At 38.8% G+C, this 12,928-nt stretch overlaps 1 protein-coding gene across 3 annotated transcripts in view; it reads right to left on the minus strand.

Annotated features, from left to right (window-relative positions):
• Nucleotides 1-8,434, minus strand: part of LOC145984188 (uncharacterized) — an 81,604-nt gene extending 73,170 nt beyond the window's left edge. The window contains exon 1 of one of the 3 annotated variants that reach the window (XM_083117702.1): nucleotides 8,301-8,434. The gene's annotated coding sequence lies outside the window, so the exon portion shown is untranslated. Of the gene's footprint in view, nucleotides 1-7,465; nucleotides 7,576-8,062; nucleotides 8,215-8,300 lie in introns of those variants that run through there. The other 2 variants (XM_083117703.1, XM_083117704.1) reach the window with 2 other exon arrangements.
• Nucleotides 8,435-12,928: the final 4,494 nt, after the last annotated feature.

The raw sequence follows: 12,928 nt of genomic DNA on the forward strand, positions 1-12,928 counted from the left end.
CCAACAAAAATCAATTCCACAAGAGTGCCATGCATGCAATTTTTGCTGCATGTTGTAGTGAGATATTTTGTTGAAGGTCAACATCAAACGGACTGCGATATCTGACAAAAATCGTATGCATCAATGGAGTCTAAAATGTCCATGCTGTACCACGACATTTTACAAATTACAGGGTTGCATAGCACCCTTATTTGTTTCCATGTACCTTCAGAATGTCCGACAAAATGCCGTACTACAACTATCGGACGGTGCCCCCCCCCCCCACAATCCACTACATCTGTTGACAGTTCTGCCCCGTTACTACTCCCATGCAGAAAAGAACAAATTATAAATCAATGAATTTTTCACGTAATATTTAGACACTTATAATTTTTTCTGCACCTCCGGAAATTTCTCGCCCCCACCCCCCTCTTCTCCTGCCATCACTGGTTTCTGGTGCCATGGTAGTGTTGTGCATAAAAGGGGCCTAAAAGTTGAGGTCAAGATATAGCAACAAGATGTCCTGTTCCCATGCAGTGCTTCACAACGACATCTTTCAAAGCAAACGCCTAGCACATTCGTTCCATCGCAAAAAAAAAAAAAACTTCAATGAATAGAAAATTGCCTGACTTTTTTTGACCTCTCAAATTCCCTGACTTTTCCCGGTTTTCCAGGTCTGTCTATCATAAGTCCACTAACTATTTCTGACTTCACTGAACGTCACGATTAGCAGAAGGTGGAATTTCACCAGCTGTCTCTCATTCTACTCAGCATGAAAGGTTAGTATTGCACTTAATAACTACACATTGTTTCAGATGCCCAAAAGTAAACTTATGCATGTTATCCACGAGAATACTTTTATACTCTGAAACAGGCGCGGCTCGTGCATTATTTACCCGGGGGTTCACTGAAGTGATGTGACATATATTCACTTTCCGCAAAATATACTTCCTTCGCCCAACAAAAGGATGGGGGAGGGTTTAAAAGCTTTGTCAAGAATTCTTTTTATCTGGGAGTATAAGGTTTTGTTGTAGGGGTGTGCGAATAAATTTAGGGCTGAAACTACAATAAATTGTGCCTTTATGAAAAAAGTTGAGTTTTGTTGGAATATCATGGACATCCTCAAGTAGGGGCAAGTAATATATTTTTTCCCCACGAGGAGCAAAAAACACTCCTTCAGTCTAAAGTTACTGCAACGCTTTTATAATAATTACCAAAAATTACTGTGACTGAAATTAAATTATATGCGTGTAATATATAATTTTTGGTTTACATTCAATTTCCATGGGGGGGCGGCCCCCTTTTCCCCTTCCGGACGTCCATGCTGACTAATCAGAACTGGTCCTACATTTGTTAAAGGGAAATGGCAACTAATGGCATGCGCATACTAGAAATCGAACCTGAGACCCTTTCATTTATACGCGACAGGTTTGTTCAAATTTGGGGCTGGTCGACCAGCACACGCTTTTTTTCAGTGGACAAGGAAGTTTGTTTACGTTAATTATGTGCATTTCTATCGGTCATTTCTTACCTGCGTGGACAGCAACGCCTACACTGCATCAAATGACATAACCTAGGTAAAGTCCATCCCTCGTTTCACTCGCAGCATCACTCAATACTTTCCAACAAGTATCCAAGCACTTCAAAAACTAAAAAACTTGAGACTTTGACACCGAGCGACAGCGAGTCACGTCTTCGCGCCATTCTTTCTTTCGCGAACCCGAAGTGTTTCCACCTTTAAGGAAAAACCTCTGAATGCATGCACAAGGTATTTTGGTAATGTATCTCCTTTATTTTAATTCATCGCATCTAATTCCAGCTTCTATTTGTTTCCACTCATCCATCTCTGACACAATCTTGCATTTATTCCAAGAAGTTCGGTGCAAAAATGATACAAGAGAAGATTGAATATGTAATGTGTGCGCTTCAAACTTGAACCGCACGCAGCAACACTGGAAGGGAGGAAGCAGCGAGCCTTGTCCCGCGCCTTCTGCGAGAGAACGAACTGCGCATGACCGTTGGGTTGAACATAGGTTCTGCAAATCTCATCTCCCATGTATTTTGTCCTATACCCTCCTCGCGCTTCTGCTCCCGCACGAAGCTTTCACAATGGCACGAGCTGTCCTGTGGGGGTTCAACTGAGGGTCTGTATCAGGGCGGCCGATTCGCGGTTTCTTCTTCTCAGCAAGAGAGTTCGCCGTGTTACGGGCACAAATACATGACTTATTGTGTAGAATTTTTAGCGAAATAATGTGAAAATTTAAAGACATTGTTCATTCTCGAGGTGATTATCGTATATTACTGGGGGTTCACTGATCCTGTGCGCTATAGGGCCAACCGCGCCTGCTCTGAAAACACTCTCTCCACATCACAAGAAACAATATGTTGTAATTTCAACAAATCGGAAATGTGTAGTTCACTTGAATTTTCTTTTTGTGTGTGAATCTTGTTTCTATTACTGGTATATTTCATTATATGACACACAAGATTTGGTAAAATATACTTCTCAGATTCTTTGGTTTACACATTAAGATTAATGCCCCCCCAAAAAAAATTCAAGCATCAAAATTTGATTGGATAGCACATTATAAACAAAGCAGAAGGCACCAATATGAATACCCAAAATGTAACTAGAAATAATGAAAGAAATATAATGTTGCATCAAAATACAGCTAATAAACAGATCAGTAAATATATACCACACACAAGTGTATTGGTAATGTATATGTGCATCTAGATAAAATGGATTACACTTGCTAGATATAGCTCCCTTGCCTAGTTTGATTTTATGTGAATAAATAACTAGCTACAGTGGGTCAAGTTTGGTATTCCATCAATGGAAATAATTCCGAAGTTTGTCACACTCTGTATTTCTTCCTTCTCTCTCTTTATTAAACTGTATTAACCAACGTGAAAATACATGTCTGCATAATACTTCCCATTTGAAACCTTCAGTGTGATCTGCAAAGTTACCACAAATTATCCACAATATTTTGTCTGTAGATTTCAGGGACACGTGAATAAAAAGTAGATGGCACTTCATGTAGAAAAAACATGAACGATCCAGCTCTTCTGGTCATTTTTTAGTGTAATACATACCGCAAACTGAGGAACAGTATACTATATGCAACTGACATTCTATGAGCACATTCATGTCACTTAAGTATTCCATTCAGTTTAGTCAATGTGATAATTATGATATACTATGTGCGAGTAATTTTGATACAGGGCTTCTATTATTAGAGATGCCATATTTTAGATGTCAGCATACTGCTGCCTGTGTATTATTGCTACCCCAATGTTTGAAGTCGGCTACGTACATAACAACTCATAAAAAGACAGTTTTCCCCAAATTCTTGAAAAAAATAAAATTCTAATTTTTTGTTTGGATGGAAAACATTTGACCTTGCACACACACAATGCTCAAAATAAGACATGATACATAACTTCTAGGTTAGTGGGAAAATGGGTACCTTAGTATTATATGGACTACCTCATTCCAAACCGTCTGTTTTCTGGGAAAGCAAAAGAAACACTTATGGACATATAGGAACACTGTACTTGCAAGTTTACAATATATAAATCATACAATTTATGTTAGGTTAGGTGAAATGAGGTAGACCATATAATACTAAAGTACCGGAAAATGTAACAGACGTATCAGCAAAGACTCTGACTAGAATGTAGTCAGTGATGATAACTGTGGCTCTGTCTTGGATTTGTTGGAATCAGGAACCATCAGTTGATAATATGGAAATCGGTGTTTTTTATTGTTGACATTCCATGGCAGCCCAAGGAATGTTACACACCTTGAAAACATCTTTAATTATACATGTTTTTGTTAATTCAATTTTTTTGTCCCCCCTTGGAATTTAAATTAAAAAAGAGTCCACTATGTGTGCATAGTGTAGAGTCAATTTAATAAGAATGAATGGGAAGTCATAGTCATGGATTGCAAAAGCATAGGTGACCATTGCAGGCTGTTGGCCATTTGATGATATAATTGCTATCCCTCCTATGCCAGATATTCCACAAAATGGTAAAGCAACAGATGCATATCTTTTTCAAGATGCCAAGGGATGTAATTGAAAAGTAGACATTCACTGTTGTTTCAAGTTTAGCTAATATAGTTTGGTTTGATTGATTGAATTTCTTTATTTTACTTCGCTTCTTGTGCCACTTTTGGCTAATTTTTGAAGATGAGGATGAGTGATGATATGATGAAATTGATGAATGGACACTCACAAACATCCAGGCCAGGATTCAAACCCGGGATCCCTGGCATCATAGCACATTGTGCTAACCACTTTGCCACGGGGGCCCGCTAATATAGTTTGGAAACGTACATCTACCTACATGTAATTTTATTCTCAATTTTGTGTTAAAAATTACCATGTTATTCATTTTAAAAGAATTTTGAAATTTTTATTGTCTGTATCAAAATTTGAAATATGTCCAGTGCAGTAAAGTTTTAATCTCCGAGAAACGTATTTCTTCAAATTTACAGGAGAAAGTACTTACCGAACTGACTTTCCGTAGATTTTTCAAAGGTCGTGGAAGTGTTTTTCTCCCATCGTTTAATTTATTTGGCCGGTAAATCATGTATTTTTCAAGATTAATGTCTCTCCGATGCATGAAAGCTGTTGCGTCTATGTCCTTCTACTACATGAACCAAATCTTGCGTGCGTTTGATGACGTAACATCCGCGCAGTGCGGTTTTGTAACTGTGTAAACGTTGCAGAATTATCTTGAATTTTTCTGATGTTGAATAACAATTTTAACTATGTTTGCCTAATCTAATCTAACCTTGCCGTGCATGGTTCGTGGGGCTATTTATGAATGGTGTGTGGGGCTATCCGTGCATGTTTTGTGGGGTTTTCGAACTTGGAAAAAAATACAAAATCAGTAACATGAAAGTAGGTATTTTTCAATGAAGGTTGCAACACTGCACAACCACTGATCAACAACACTACTCAAGATTTCTCCGCCATATTGCGTGTAACGCAAGCAAAAACGAACAAACAAGAATTACTCGATATGTCGAAAATGGAGATTATTTGCGTGAAAAAAGCCAAATCCCACCTTCACGAATCCTCAGCAATGCAGAATATGTAAATACCAATGTGAAAAATAAGAAAATAAACGAATTTGAGACGTTTCCCGGAGATTAAAACGGTAATAGAAAATGTTCATAAAGCATCCCCCTACCTACTGCACTGTGTCCATGACGGTCCATACAAGTATGACACAATCTCCCACCTCGACCCACTAGGAATTTCCACTTCGAACACTATGCCAATATTATTAGCAGTATATCTGGCTCATAATTCCTCTCCCACACTTTATTTGAACCAATTTCAATACACTTGAAAAAAACAAAAAAAAACACCAGTGTCTCACAATTACATCTTTCGAGGGAATGTTTCCTTTCTCACATTCTGCAGCTACAGTTCTGGTATAAAAATATATGCAGGATCAAGTCACTACTACTGTGATAAAATCTCATTTGAAAATGTCTACAATTCACAGTTACGTATGTGAAAGGATTAATTTTTATCATCATAATTACCTTACATAACAAAATGTTGATGATTACTTATGCAGGATTGTTATTGCTTTGCAAATATGTTACAAAGAGTAGAAGCATTCAATGAAAGTATCGAATAGAATTCCTAATGCAATTTTTCGTTGAACAGAATGTTCCATTTTTCCGTTGTTTTTCTTTTTATTGCTGTCGATGAATAACAAACATTTGTATGAACATGTAATGTTGCAACTCATAGAAACGATGTTGTCAATGTAAACATAAGAAATGTCCAAATCGTGTACCAAATCTTTGAGTAGAATGACTGCAAAAAGAAACGGTAAATTTCTCGTATCGGACAAACGGATTTCGTCAAATTTACAGGAGAAATTACTTACCGAATGCAGTTTCTTTATAGTTGTGTAAGTTCGGGGAAGTGTTTTCTCGCATCGTTCATTCAATTTTGCAGGTTAATCATCTTTTTTTCGATATAAATGTGTGACCGTTGCACGAGAGCTCTTGCATCCATTTACTTCCAGGTGGATGTAGCCTGTGCGTGATGACGTAATCCGGGCCAGTGTTTCCAAACATACGTTTATGTAACTGGTCACACGTTTAAATACATTTGATCAGTTGAACGTCATCAACGTTTTGAAAATGACGTTTGCAGGATGCGCGGATGCTAAATTGAACGAAAGGAGTGCTAATGGAATCGAACCTAACAGGCCTAACCTAACCTAGTACGCAGGCATACCTCGTCCCCGTGATGGTCCGTGGGGCTATCGTGAGTTTTTGGGCTAACGTCAATGGTTTTTGGGGCTACCCGTGCATGGTTTGTGGGAAATAAGGAACAACAGTAAGTACTCGTTAATGTAGTTAACGTAACATTCTGCATTGCGGAACATTTCTTTAGGTGAAATAATGAATTTGTAACGAAAATAATGTATATTTCTTACATTAACGAGTACTTACTTTTGTTCTTTATTTCCCTCAAACCATCGACGGGTAGCCCCAAAAACCATTGACGTTAGACTAAAAATTCACGATAGCCCCACGGACCATCACGGGGACGAGGTATGCCTACTATGTTAGGTTAGGCCTGTTAGGTTAGGTTCCATTAGCACTTCTTTCATCCAATTTAGCATATACGGACAACGTCGGCTTCTAGCAGCAGCAATAGCGTGTATTGTGCTCTTGTGCAGAAAGCAAATGGCGGCAGCAGCAATAGCTCGTCGGAAATAGATTTTCGTAGAAAACCACATGCATTCGCATTAAAATGGATCAAAACTTCATTCCCGAACACGTTTCCCACATTCGGACAACATCGGCTTCTAGCAGCAGCAGCAATAGCGTGTATTGTGCTCTCGTGCAGAAAGCAAATAGCAGCATCAGCAATAGCTCGTCAGAAATAGATTTTCGTAGAAAACCACATGCATTCGCATTAAAATGGATCAAAACTACATTCCCGAACACATTTCCGACATTCCTCCTCACCGGTAAATAATGAACAATTGTGCCGATCGCGGATCACTCAATTTCGCTTATCTTGCACTTTCTACGCACGGTGGGGTTGAAAAATTGCATATGGACTACGGTGGTGAAACTGTGACGGCCATTTCACGTGTTACGGAAGGGAAGAAGCAACCAAGAAAACTTACTCGATATGTCGCAAATATAGCTATTTTCGGTGAAATTAGCGAAATGTCACCTTCAGCAATGTTTGTCAATGCAGAATACGTAAGTACGAATATTGAAATGAAAAGAAGTAGGAAACTTCAGCTGTTTGTCCGATACGAGAAATTTACCAAAGAAACTTCTACAATAAACGTTATGGAACAACAATGAAAAAATAAGATAAACGCTAGAGAAAATAAATTTTGCACGAGATTACACGGAAAATTTAAAGTAGTATCCTTATGTGGTAAAGAATGTGGAATTTCAATAAAGGAAAAAAATACGCACATTAATGGTGACATCAGTTCAACTCTAAAAAAAAAAACTAAAATTATGCTTAAAATGGAATATTGCGGTATAACAGCGTTAGTTCAGATTCCTCCGCTTGCGAGACTCCATAGTATTTATGCGTTATCAGTAAAAAAAAATACATCTCGCACAATCATGTTTTTTTGACATGTCGACCTTATATGCATACAATATTCGATCATGTTCTGTCCGAAAATACTGTTTTTGACAAAATAAAGTTTTGCCCTTCAGCAACTGATTCCTTTATTTTTAGAACCGTCGTTCTCGTATTAGAACATCTTCCATCAATACGACTTGAACAAAAGTTACGAAGACTATCAATACGTCACGCCTACTTTTTTCTATCTACCTAACGACATTAAAATGTGCATCACCCAGTAGATTTACACCATAAGTATACATTTATATACCTACAGGATATAAAAGTACATACGCAAATGCGTAATTTGAAAATACGTGTACTTCATCTAAAAATAAATTTTTATCCTATATCATCATCGGAAAATATACTATGCATGTTATCAGTTACGCGACTGTCTTATTTGGTTGACCATCTCCACTCGTAACTTAGCTCACCTGCTAATACACACACATTTACATCATGACAAGCGTCTTTCACACACTCAGTATTATTCACTCCGGTCTCCAGAGACACAAGAACAAACAAACTCTAATGCTTTATCACTTATTAGACTACATAAACATCTTCCTGGTTACAGCATCTTCATCGGCATTAGCCATGTATGAAAATGTAAATAAGCATTGACACACTAAATATCTGGTAATCATATGTGCACATTTAATGCGGATGTACCTCAGTATTATGCAGCAAGTAGAGAAACAATTTTTTCGATCTTATTTTTCTTCACGCCATCGTTATTACCCCATATCTGTAGTCTCTCGGCCTCAGCTATGTCTGTCTACCTGCGCAAATACAGTTGCGTAGTAGCTTGCTATTCCCGGGCGAAGTGACGTCAGTGATGGAGTACTTTGTTGTATTCTCTGATCAACGAGTTAGAATAAGTGCTACACAGCGGCTACAAACGTTCCGACAAAGTGGTTCCGGCGTCCGTCCGCCATGATGTATATAAGCCAAGGCCCACAAGAACGCATGTTAATCCTATGCGATAAAACATAATTATACCGCGGTGATGAACAGATGTTTCACATCTAAATCGGATCTGAAGTATTGCAATGGCGTAAATGTGCCAATTTCCTACGTCACTCACTCCTTCCCAGACCCACGTTTCCATTTAAAAAACAGGACGTTGGTTTTGATTGATTGAGTTTGTGTTTTAAGTTCACTTTATGCACAGCAAGGCTAATCGGGACTGGGCCTACAGTTCCGAATCACTATGTACAGTGGGATCCATGAGCATTACCGTGCAAATTGTCCATGACTATTTTCATAAACTTTTCTCTTACATCCTATGTGTTTTAAGCGATGGATTTTTATGTATGCTGGTGCAGAAGTTATCAACAGCTTGATTTGAGTTTTCTGTTAATTCTTGAAGGTCTTATTGGGTTAAATAAAGTGCACGAATATGGGGATGGACAATTTGCACGGTAATACTCATGGATTCCACCGTACCTCCACTGGGTATCGAACCGCGGGACAATATGACATCCGATGCGCGTGAAACTATGATAAACTATTATACCACATACTAATTTGCATTGCCCATAAAAAGGTAAATCAGATTGCGAAATCCTGGGACAGGGGGATTCCACCCCACCAGAAATTTCCGGGTGGGGGGAGAGTTTTTGTTAAAATAACGAAAGATAGCTTTGACTTCAAATATAATTTACTAAGGATAATATCGAAAACCCACATAAATTAGTGTGATTCTGAGTGTTGAATGCTTTCTTTCTCTCTCAAGAGATAATTAACAGATCTACACCAATAACAATGCACGCATAATAAAAGCAAAACATGAATGGAAGACAAGTACACTATGAAATCTAATTGACAACTTATACATAATAAAAACCACTTCGACTATTTCGTAATTTATTGACATCTTTAACCAGTAGAAGATGAATTAGTTTGCTACTTTGTAAATATCTAACACATGTAAAAGTAAAAATTTATAATTCCTCTATGTGTATTTAAGAATAAAATAATGTAGTTTTAATTATTTAGTAATTTCTTTTTACATTCAATAACATTATAAATATGTATATCATAATTTTTATATATATATAGTATATATATTTGCATGTGTGCGTGTGTAGTTTAAAATCTTCCTCCCCACCACCGGTCTTGAATGATTTCGTACCCTGGGGTAATTAATCTCCATCAGGGATGCCACAAGTGGGGGGAGGGGGCTAATGGTGCAGGGAGATTTTTTCCTTAAAATAGTATAAAATTTAACATGTACACATTTTTCTAAAATATGTGTAAAAAAGTTTATTACACCACCATGCTTCAATATGCGCAATGATGAGTTCGAGTTTTAAGCCCACTTTATTCATATAAGGCTAATCGGGACTGGACCTACAGTTTAAAATGGGGGCGGGGAGAATGCCGACCCCCGTGGCGGAGGGGTTAGCACATCGCGCAATGACGCCAGGGGTCCCGGTTTCGAATCCCGGCCATGGGTGTTTGTGAGTGTCCTTTCATCAATGTCATCACATCATCACTCATCCCCGTCTTCGCGATTAGCCAAAGTGGCAGAAAAGCGAAGAAAAATAAACCAAACCACTCCGCCACGGAGGCCGACTCAATTAATTTGTCAACTACATTTGTGCGTACCAACCGTGACTAGATAGGATTGTGATATTTGAAAATAAAGAAAGAGGAAAGTATAAGCAGCTGTCACTCAAAAGCTATGGAAACGACACTGAGGGATATTTCACACCGAAGCGACACGCGACACGTGTCACGTGCCATTTGAAGACCTGACCAAATGAATGCAGGCTTGTGCAGAGTGTCATACCGATACGGTGTGAGGTCTCCTCGATGGCGCAATGGTAGCGTCGTCGCCTTGTAATCAAGGGGTCCCGGGTTCGATACCCGGTGGTGGCACATAGTGGTTCATATCCCTCTTTAAAGTTTACTTCCAGTCCCGATTAGCCTTACTGTGCATAAAGAGGACTTAAAACACCAAATCAATCAATAAATCGACGGTGTGAAGTGCTACTATTCTTAATTTCGTTCCCCAGTAACATGCCACATGTGTCGCTTGTCACTTCGGCGTGAAAATTCCCTAAGAATGAACAGATACGAATCATTGACGTGTGTGTGTGTGTGTGTGTGATAACTGCTTCCCTTGAGGATATTTTTTTAGAACATAATAACTTCACCACTCAGTTATTTTTAATATTATTTAACATGTGGTGCGTGGTCTAGTGGAATTCCAGCAACATTATCACAAGACTATGTCTGCGATAAGAAGAAGGGGCGTGCTGGCGTAGTCAAGTTAGCCAACTTGGGTCCCATCCTAATTGTCGAATTAACATATTTGCTCGCATATGATCATCAATACATCGATGCCTTTATACATCGTTTGTCTTAAACTTATAGAGTGTAAGTTGCCTAGTTATGAATAAAGTAGGAAGATCAGTTGCTCAGTCAGTCCATATAACTCACAATTGAACTTGGTAATTCACGAACCTTTACCACTAATACTTATTTCACGTGTGACATTTAAATTTGTATTTTCCCTCCAAATATTCTCAAAGGAGCCCCAAACCTTTTTCATATTGAATTAAGAGCTAAAGCCCCTATCACACGGAACTGGATTTCTAGTAGGAATGCCCTAGTTGGCGCTGAACTAACTTTCTAGGTAGCAATCATGGCCGCTTGGCTGACTGCTTGACTGGTTTGGAGGAATAGGACATGTTCTAATTGCTACTTGCTTTCCTCGACTGGATTCTGTGGAACAGCCAATCAGAGCAAAGTTTCGCCATGAGATAATCTCTGTGTGTGCAAGGGAGCGCTTTTGTCTGTGGTTTCCGAGTGTTACTCCAGCAATGTATAACGTATACAGCATGAAAGGCACGTTGAGTTACACCATCTATGCTGAGTGTACGGTGTTTACATTTAAAACAACTAAAATATTCTTCCATACGTGTACAGTAAAACGTTGTAAAGTATGTATTTAAGCAGCGCCATTAATTCGTATCTAATAACGTTTTATACAAAACGATATTCCTCTCGGTTGAATAGTTATCGGCTTTTAAAAATGTGAAGTGATGCATTGTTTACATCTCACGCGGCCGCCATTACAACTTCCCTCGTATGGGAACAAAAGTCTATCGACAAGTACGCTGATAAGTATCGTCCAGTCCAACGCCAACTAGGGCATACCTACTGGAAATCTAGTTCCGTGTGATGCGGGCTTAAGATAAGTTTCCCACATTGTCTACACCTGCTATGTATTACACAATATTCTCGATTTTCGAAATCGAAATGAAATGGCATCGTTAAAATTATGGTTAATAATATCGAGGTCCACTAACATTAAAAGTGAACTCAGTGTTCGTTTGACAACAATCTTTTGAGGGTTAAGCTCTCTCAATAGGCTTTCTATTGAGCGATGCGTGATCAATGAATTCAGTTCCACCCCCGCTCATATTTCTTCCTAGTAATTACAATTGACTCTCATGCTGGGTCAACACAGACAATCTAGAGGCCCAGTTCAACCCCCAGCACTGAAATTGTAAGTTTATTTACAATTCAGACCATATCATAAAGTATCAAAACAATCCATGCTCACGAATAAATGGGTTTATTTTTACCAAAAGGAACAACAAAATCTAACATTTCCACGTTACACATTGTGAATTGTAAAATTACATTTATTCAGCTGTTGTCAAAAGATTTTCTGTTATATTTTTGGTCATGACGCTTTTCTACCTTTTGGTTTAATCGCGACGATGATGACGAAACGGTAGCAGGACAAACACAAGGATACACATCAGTGCCTGACCAGAGAGTTCGAACCTGGAACCGCTGGCTTCGTAGAGTGTTACCCTGACCGCTCCGCAACGGGAGCAGGCTAATAGACTTTAGTTGTGTACTATGCACGAGTAAGATAAATGCTAAGGAATTTGAACAATTTTGTAGAGTTAGCAATAAATTCATGTTCGACCAATTGCATTTCTTGCACATGGAACGACTGCTATCCTATCCTTGATGTAAACTACATATAGAGCAAAGTAATCTTCGCAGAGGTTACCTGGGGCGCGTCAAGTATCTGAGCGTTCAGCGAGCAACGTGATCGCTCAGGTACTTGACGGTCAAATAGGCGTTCCACCGCGAGAGCTGCTTACTTGATTGCTGAGGGAACTTCAACCTTGCTCGCCACAGGTTTGAGCCACAGAATATAGCGTTTTTGTGTTTCGATCTCGTGAGGCAAAGTGAAGAAGAGGAATACTGAATGAGGATGGAGGGGTGGCGAGCCGCGAGTGGTGGGCGACCAATGAGGAAATATTTAT

Source organism: Lepisma saccharinum, chromosome 2 (assembly GCF_977018435.1).
Source record: "Lepisma saccharinum chromosome 2, izLepSacc3.1, whole genome shotgun sequence".
Taxonomy (NCBI): domain Eukaryota; kingdom Metazoa; phylum Arthropoda; class Insecta; order Zygentoma; family Lepismatidae; genus Lepisma; species Lepisma saccharinum.